Source organism: Hypomesus nipponensis, chromosome 14 (assembly GCF_054491055.1).
Source record: "Hypomesus nipponensis isolate SF chromosome 14, ASM5449105v1, whole genome shotgun sequence".
Classification (NCBI taxonomy): domain Eukaryota; kingdom Metazoa; phylum Chordata; class Actinopteri; order Osmeriformes; family Osmeridae; genus Hypomesus; species Hypomesus nipponensis.
The window spans coordinates 19,620,274-19,629,196 of NC_140374.1; positions in this window are offsets into that span (position 1 = coordinate 19,620,274).

Here is an 8,923-nt window from a genome sequence, read left to right on the forward strand (position 1 = left end):
CCCAGACCATACCCAAGTCATGGTTAGTGTCTGAGAGAGCTGGACAGGAACTCCAATCAAATTCCTTTCCTGACTGCTAGCTTCCCTCCAGGGATGAACTCATTCACTGGGCCCACCCTGTTCACCAAACTGTCTTCCCAACATAAGTTTCCCAGTTCTCAGAGGTCTCCTGCAGCTATCCCAGATGTAGCAAACAGAGAAACAACGTTTTTAAAAACAACATACATTTCAAAGATTGCGCCAGAGCTTCTCCTCTCAAGACACAAACACTTAGAAGCACTGAGACGCAGCCAGGAATTGAACAACACAGCGCCAATTCCCATCCTGCCATCGACTGGACGGTTCCCCGGGAGGAACGCTAGCGCTCTCTCGTCCACTGCACTCCTTTTCCACGGTTGTCAGAGAGATTTTGTCCTGAAAGGGTCCAAGAGCAAAAGCAAGTGAGACAGCACAGAAATAAACCCGTCACCCAATGAAAGCCAGGTCAGATCTACGTGTGCAGTGATATTGATAAGCCAATTCACTTATGCATTCACAAAGTTGGCAGTTTTTTTGGTTTGTTTTGCTTTCCGCCATTGGCAGCAGCAACTGTATCGCTTTTAGACTGAATATTATATCCTCAGTATGTTGAATTGGCTTGTAGCCTGGAATAGGCCTCAGGCTAGAGTCGAAACCAACACACTCAAACTCATAACCACGACAGGAACCAATGACATCAGCATGTCCCTGACCTCAAAATATCCAGAAAAGAAAGATGATCTGAGCGACACCCTCACGATGAGAAAGCGGTGGGGCCTGAACCGCTTCCAACCCCCCACCCCACCGTCACCCCCACCCTAGTCAGACATGGACGTACGAGATAAACAAACAGATTCGAGAGGGAAAGGGAATGGCTCACTGTGGCCTGAACAGCTCTCATTAACCTTAATAGGTCACGCTGGTCCGGCCAGGCTCCACTGACACCCTTAATAGAGAGCCAGCACGGTTAAGGGACCATGAAGACCATTAGGGGCACTTCAAAGTTCACCCTGCTCCATCAGGGGTCCAGGCGACACGCCGCTGAGAGGCACGGATCCTATTCCTCGTTCGCCCGTTTAAAAAAAATGTTTCCATCGGCCCGACCTGTCAATCAACCTGCTCCATAAACAAGTGGATGCTTAAGCACCTCGTTAAGGGCCATCATTAGCAGGGAAGGCCCGGTAAATCAGTACTTATATCAGCTTTCAGCGACACATCTCTAATAGGTCATATTTTAGACCTGACACTGGCTTACACTGTTAAAAGATCCCTTAGGTCTGATAGTAAAACTGGACGGTTGTAGATCAAATATTTCCACTCACTCCTGGACCTGTGACATGGGTCCTGACTCCCTCACATCGGAGGGACTGGAACCAATGGAGATGTATTAATGTGCACGGCGACCATTTAAATACTAGCCCAATGGAAGAAAGGCTGTCTGGATTGGCACCGTTAACGTTCGTGGGGCAATAAAAAAACGCGAATAAGAACACTCTGGGTCTGCCTCAGCTTCACGGGCTACAGCCAAATCCAGCCATAAATCAGAAGTGCGAGCAGCAAGGGGAGATATTGATGATGTTGTAAGTTACATAAAAAGATGGAGAAGACTCCTGTAGGGGTCATAAGTCAGAGGTGGGACCAGTCAGCCCTCCAGCCCTGAGTGTAGGCAGGTAACCCCAGGGAGGAGAAGGGGGTTGAAGAGAGACCTGAGGCAGGGGGAAGTCCATCCGTTTGACCATTTTCAAAAACGGTCGCTCTCATTCCAGCTCGGTTGCTCTCATTCCTAACTTCAGGCACCAAAAAAATCGAAACAAATCCAAGAACCCATGAAGCGCCTATCTCAAAAACAAATATTTTGTGCGTTTCGGTTACCCGAGTCCTCCGTTTTCAAAATGTCTCGTCACCGTGACAACGCAAGTCAGCTGGGGTTTGTGAGTCGTGAGGAGGTGTGGCCTCCTCAGGGAGACCAGAGTGGGGACTGAAGGGCTTATCTCAGCCAGGAGGAAGGGATGCCTCCCCTTGCTAGCCTCCCCTCTAATGGTGTCCCTGGCTCGAGCCCAGTCCTCCCATCACCGTGTTTTACAACTCAGCTCCGGCTCTGGGATCAGTTCCACCTCTCTGCTTCTTCACTCACAGCACAGCGCTTCCTCGGTGTGGTGGTTACACACATTCACGACCAGTGGGGGAAACCAGGTGTCCCCAGTCAAGCCATTAAAAAGGAGGTAAAAAAAAATACAGTATATTCGTTAAGCAGACACTTTTATCCAAAACGTGTTCAGAGGAGATCTGACCTGCAGTCAAGTGCCCCACACACTGAGACATACCCGGAGTCAGACGGCTGAGCGGTTAGGGAATCAGGCTATTACTGAGGTTGCCGGTTCGATTTCCGGCCGTGCAAAATGACATTGTGTCCTTGGGCAAGGCATTTCACCCTACTTGCCTCGGGGGGGAATGTCCCTGTACTTACTGTAAGTCGCTCTGGATAAGAGCATCTGCTAAATGAGTAAATGTAGTGTTTAGGGCATTTGTGAGCGTCTGTCTCTTCTCCAGCATCCTAACAGCCGTCAACGGCCAACTCACCCCCTCTGGCTCCACCAGTGGCCCGACTCATCGCATCTTTCACAAAGTACCACTAATAAAACTCCCGTTTATTAGCGTGTGGAAATGTCTAATGTGGCTTTCTGACATGCTAGCATAAACAGTGAGGGCAAAGCATTTCAAGTGGTTCTGACACATGGAAGTGGGTTTGGGCAGGATGTAGGAGGTGAACAGCCTGGATTTAACCACTGGGTTACAAGGCTAAATCAACACTAGGGCTGTGCAGCAATTTACTCTTATGTACTGTCAATCGTCGAAATTACAGACAAAATCTGACATGACGGAAAAACTCACTCAAGTCCTTAAAAAACAGTTTTTATCGGAAATTTAAAAGTAATTGAAATTCCTACCAAAGTTAACCTTGCAATAGAGAGATCTGGGATTGTAACTTGTAGAATGAGACATTCAAGTGTATCTCACCAGTAACACATCTATCTTTGAATGCTATGGATATAGCCGTTAATGAAGAGGACAGAGGATTTTGCTTCTTTGAGAAGAGCTGACCATGTTATTTTGACTCATCATGAACGCCCTCGCTTCTCCACCCTTGAATGACTCTGGCCTCTAGCCACAGGTCACCCTGTAAAGCAGGAGGGTCACCATTGAAGGGAATCGGGTGGCCTCCCTCACCCCCCCAAACATATAGCCACCCTCCTCCCAGCCTCCATCCCAAAGGAGCTACAACCATCCCAAACATCACCCCCTCACCTTAAAAGCAGCCTCTCAACGCCGCTCCCCTCTCCACAATATGCTTTCAATTACGACGCTGGTCGATATGGGGGCCCGTAGACCCCCCCCCCCCCCCCACCACCTGATTTATGGAGTGCTTCGGTCCAGTCTCGCTCAGCACGTTTTCACTGGAAACGCAAGCTCTTCTGCCAAAGGGGGTCAAAGATGAGAAACGCTGCCACAGTTAACCTCTTGTGTGCGCCGTTGGTCTAGCGCTCTCTCTCTGGTGTCTCTATGGAGTCTCTATGGAGTCTCTATGGAGTCTCTATGGAGTCTCTCTGGAGTCTCTCTGGAGTCTCTCTGGAGTCTCTCTGGAGTCTCTCTGGAGTATCTCTGGTCTCCCTGTCTCTCCCTCTCCGGTGTCTCTCTCCCTCTCTCTCCGGTGTCTCTCTCCCTCTCTCCCTCTCTCTCTGGTGTCTCTCTCTCTCTGGTGTCTCTCTCCCTCTCCCTCTCTGTCTCTCTCTCTCTGGTGTCTCTCTCCCTCTCTCTCTCTGTCTCTCTCTCTCTGGTGTCTCTCTCCCTCTCTCTCTCTGTCTCTCTCTCTCTGGTGTCTCTCTCCCTCTCTCTCTCTGTCTCTCTCTCTCTGGTGTCTCTCTCCCTCTCTCTCTCTGGTGTCTCTCTCTCTCTCTCTCTCTCTCCCTCTCTCTCTCTGGTGTCTCTCTCCCTCTCTCTCTCTCTCTCTCTCTCTCTCTCTCTGGTGTCTCTCTCCCTCTCTCTCTGGTCTCTCTCTCTCTGACAGACAGGACTGGAGGCACGCCCGCAGAGGCCAACAGAGCCTCCGTAGACAGAAACAAGGTGCTGCGTTATGGGGAGTTCCACGCTACATTAGCCCCCCCGCTGCACCAGGGGGGCTAGTGTCATTGCGCCGGAGAAAGAGGACAGACCGCTGAAGAGAGGAGAGACAGACAACAGCTAGACAGAGACGGACGACGTGAAGAGGACTTCTAGACCGAAACCTGACCGACAGTCATACATCGCCCTCTCAGTCAATACCTCTTGTCACGTGGGGCCTCCATGACCCAAACAGTTTGGTGGACGAGGTAGGGGTCTCTGAGGATGACTGTGACTGATGGTCTCCATTCATCTCTGCCTTACCTCAGCGCTCATCGCTCCTGAGCTACATAAACCGCAACACATTACTCGCTACGACTGTAACCTGAAAAATAAGTGAATGTCTTCAAGTGAAATCTGAGGGATTTTTCAACAAAGGCCTACGTGCACACATTACTCTCTGACTGTGTCGTCCACCACAGAGACGTTTGTGGTCCTCTCACATGACCCAGCTCGGGACATCTATTTGCAGTCAACAGCTACATCCAAGTCCCGTTGAATAAAAACACATGGACTCGGAGAGTGAGTCACCGAGCGAGAGCGATCTCATGACACGACCCATGCTATGCCTGAGAAACACGCAGTCCCAACGGGGACCCATTTCCTGGCAGTTCCAGCTCACTTCCTGTGACGCTGCGGTGAGCGCGTGCCACACTGTGCGTCACAGACCTAGGCCAGGCCACTCTCAGGCCTTTGGTTCTGTGGGACTCCTCTCTGACTCTTATCACGCTGTGAAGGGACAGAACCCCAGCTCAGACCATGCCCCTGCTCCATATCTAACGTCTCCATCACTTACTTGTTTATGATATAGACTCCTCAAAAGTTTAAAATAACTATTGTTAGTGTTTGTATGAGGGTTTGCATTGCCTCTTTAAAAAACAGTTTTTTGCAACGGGCATTTGTTGCCAGAGTAGTGTTTCTCCTCCGGGGCTTCCTTAGGGCCCGGTAACTTCCACCGGACCTAACACCTTCCACACAGGATAAAACCAAGTCAAGACAGAAAGGCTATAGCTGTGTATAGGGGAGCTTTACATGCTGGAAAAAAAAAAGAAAGAAAAAACTTCCAATTCCATCGGGAGTCCAACCACCCATAAATCAGCAAGCAATGAAAGTTTCCTCTCCAAACAGGGGGCTAAAACAAACTGCTCACCCCCATCCCCTCCCTCTGCCTGACTCCCTCCACCCCCCCCAACCGCCCCCTTTCCTGGCAGGACGTTTTATGAAGAGAGAAGAGTTGGAGTCACACGTTTGAAGATGCAGCAAAGCTTTTTCAAAATGAAAAATACTGAGATCCGTACCACTCTTTATATCCACGTCCTGCACATCAGGTCCGTGTTGCAGATGTCCTCAAGCTAGGTAGAACAACCCATCAGATTTTTAAGGCCTTCTATAGGTACATCTGCCAACATCGTTATTCACTATAATAATGAGCACAGACACATTAATTCCCTATTGGCAGACAGACTTGACTGTAGTTGTTCTGCAGCCTCAATGCAGTGGCCCAAATCCTATAACAGATTGGCAGCCAGACAAGAAGAGTCTTAGTTGGGCCTGTCAGTCTCAGACATGCCAACATCAGAGCGGGCCAAATACATGTTCTGGTTCTCCTCAGTGAAATGACGGGGTTTAAGAGAGTGTCTGGATGAGAGTGTACAACTCTATCAACAGGCCCACACACAAACATTGCATTACGCCATAGGTACATTTGAGCCCATTTCCATCGTCTCTTTCCGACAAAAAAACCCTTGGATCCTTACCAGATCTAGGTTTGACATGCATTCATTTCCGGCAATGGCCAAAGGCTGTGCTGCCTCTAGCTCTGTGAACGGAGTGTGAGGCAGAGGCAGTCGCGACGCCAGCAGGTCCTGATGCTGAGGTTGTCCTGCCTCTAGCTCTGTGAACGGAGTGTGAGGCAGAGGCAGTCGCGACGCCAGCAGGTCCTGATGCTGAGGTTGTCCTGCCTCTAGCTCTGTGAATGGAATGTGAGGCAGAGGCAGTCGTGACGCCAGCAAGTCCTGATGCTGAGGTTGTCCTGCCTCTAGCTCTGTGAATGGAATGTGAGGCAGAGGCAGTCGTGACGCCAGCAGGTCCTGATGCTGAGGTTGTCCTGCCTCTAGCTCTGTGAACGGAGTGGGAGGCAGAGGCAGTCGTGACGCCAGCAGGTCCTGATGCTGAGGTTGTCCTGCCTCTAGCTCTGTGAACGGAGTGGGAGGCAGAGGCAGTCGTGACGCCAGCAGGTCCTGATGCTGAGGTTGTCCTGCCTCTAGCTCTGTGAACGGAATGTGAGGCAGAGGCAGTCGTGACGCCAGCAGGTCCTGATGCTGAGGTTGTCCTGCCTCTAGCTCTGTGAACGGAGTGGGAGGCAGAGGCAGTCGTGACGACAGCAGGTCCTGATGGAGAGGCACTCACCTCGGGCCTGAGTTAACGAGACACGCGTGTCCTGTGACCCGCGTGTCATGTGACCCGCGCCATGCTGGGTAGACTACCACTCCAGGTTCAGGAGCCGGTGCTGACCAGCAGTAACACTTAGCAGCTGTTAAACACTCACAGCGAGATCCTGACCTGAATCAATGCAGACATTTCTAATGGAGGGGCTGGGGGGCTGGGGGGCTGGGGGGGCGGGCAGGGGGGGGGGGGGGGGCGGGCAGGGGTCTACACTGCCAGATGCTGCTACTGGTGCTATGCTTGCTGATTAAAAGGTCAAAAACGAAATGTTTCTGAAATAGCTACCAGCGACACGTTGCTTTAATCTGGAAACAGGCGTTTGAGAGATGTCAAACCGTTATGCGGTGTCAAGGTGTGAAAAGTTTGAGCTCTCTAGAGTTATATGAACTAATTCATTAGAGTCGACTTGAATGATGAGGACTCAATGGAGAGTTTGACCATATGACATCCAGCACAAGCAGGTTAAAGAGCCTGTAATGGTCTATCAGACAGAATAATGTCTCCTTGCATTTCATTACATGACATTAAGATTTCTGAACTTGAAATGAATCTGCACACCCTTGACAGAGCTATCAGTGTTTATTGGAGAGACCATTCTACTGTTACTGTTCACATACAACATGCCGAACATTAATGAGAGAAGATTGTTGAAAGGATGTTTCCCATTTTCACCGGTTGACCTGCCACACACATTAAGGAAATTCAGATGTGCTACTGCCCTCTTGTGGTACTACAGTATAGTTTGTTTCCAACTTGCTGTTCCCAGCCCAAGCAGTCACCTTCATCAACAGATCACAGATGAAAGGCATTCAAAGGCAATTATTGTCAAACATAAAAAACACAGATAATTTAAATGTATTCCACATCGAGCGTGGAAATGGGTGTGCTTGGCTTTGGCAAGGTGGTAGAGCTCGAGCTAGTTAGCTCAGCTGTTACTTACCGGTCCGGGGGTCAGGGCTGAAGCTAGGAGAAGCCTAGCTACCAACCAATTTACCTCGCTTAATACTTGGTCAGCTTGGTTTTCCTTTTATTTGCACTGTTGAGCTAGTATTATGGTGGGACTGATAGCTTATCAAAGCAATCAACTACAGGGTATCAAATAATGATCATAAGTCTTGTAGAACAGTGGTTCCCAACCCTGGTCCTTAGGGACCCCCTGTCCTGCATGTTTGAGATGTTTCCCTGCTCCAACACACCTGATTCAAATGAACGGGTCGTTATCCAGCTCTGCAGAAGCCTGCTTATGACCATTCATTTGAATCAGGTGTGTTGGAGCAGGGAAACATCTCAAACATGCAGGACAGGGGGTCCCTGAGGACCAGGGTACACCACACACTCGATGCCATTCAATATCCGAGCGATTGGAGGGATAACACTAGGAGTGCAAGGTTATGCCTACGCGGGTAGTTGGTCACATGACACCCATGACGAGTCTTCAGACAGGGAAGTTGTTACTGACATGTAATGATCGCTAGATAGCAATTCTTTCATAGAGAAATGGGAAGATCGGAAAATAAAAATAGCCTTGCAGTGTATTGGTGTAATAGGCAGTGGATCATTTAATACTGGTTTGAGAATATCTATTGTGGTATTGTGTAGTCCATTAATGTAACATTGGGACTCCTGTTCTAAGTGTGGAAGGTGGGAATCAATAGATTTGGTCGCAACAGTTCCTTTCAATGGAATCTACCCATGACAATTGTATTTCTCCAAATGTTTGATATTAGTTTAAACAATAGGTGGGAGGAGATACAGTAGGAAAATAAAGCACACCTCACAATTTCTCCAGAAATTGTACCCTCTCTAGTTACTGTTATATTTGACTAAGTGTACCATTTGTTAGCCATTTATACACCTTTAGCTCATGTGCCAACATGTTTTGCATAATGTTATCGACTGAGCTGGATCCTTCCATCTGGAGCAGAACAGGCCAACCTGATGTCAAAAGACAGCTGACTAGAATAAAGAAATGTCATTAAACTTGACATTCATCATTAAACTGTCATTAAACTAATAAACTTGACAAAATGTAACCAATGTATCCATGTTCACAAGAATAAGTAGGAGTCAGGACAACGAGTTTGAATGCCATTTCATGTCATTCTTTTTCAAGAATCTAGTACAAATGCATACACATACATTTCACCAAAAAACCACATATAACCACTATTGCAATTAACATCCAAATACAAATAAACAATTAAAAAAGAATCAGAAGTTGACTTTCAAGCTTGGGGATGATCACAAGGGGGGGGCACCTTCTCACACAACGCTCTCTCTCTCTCTCTCTCTCTCTCTCTCT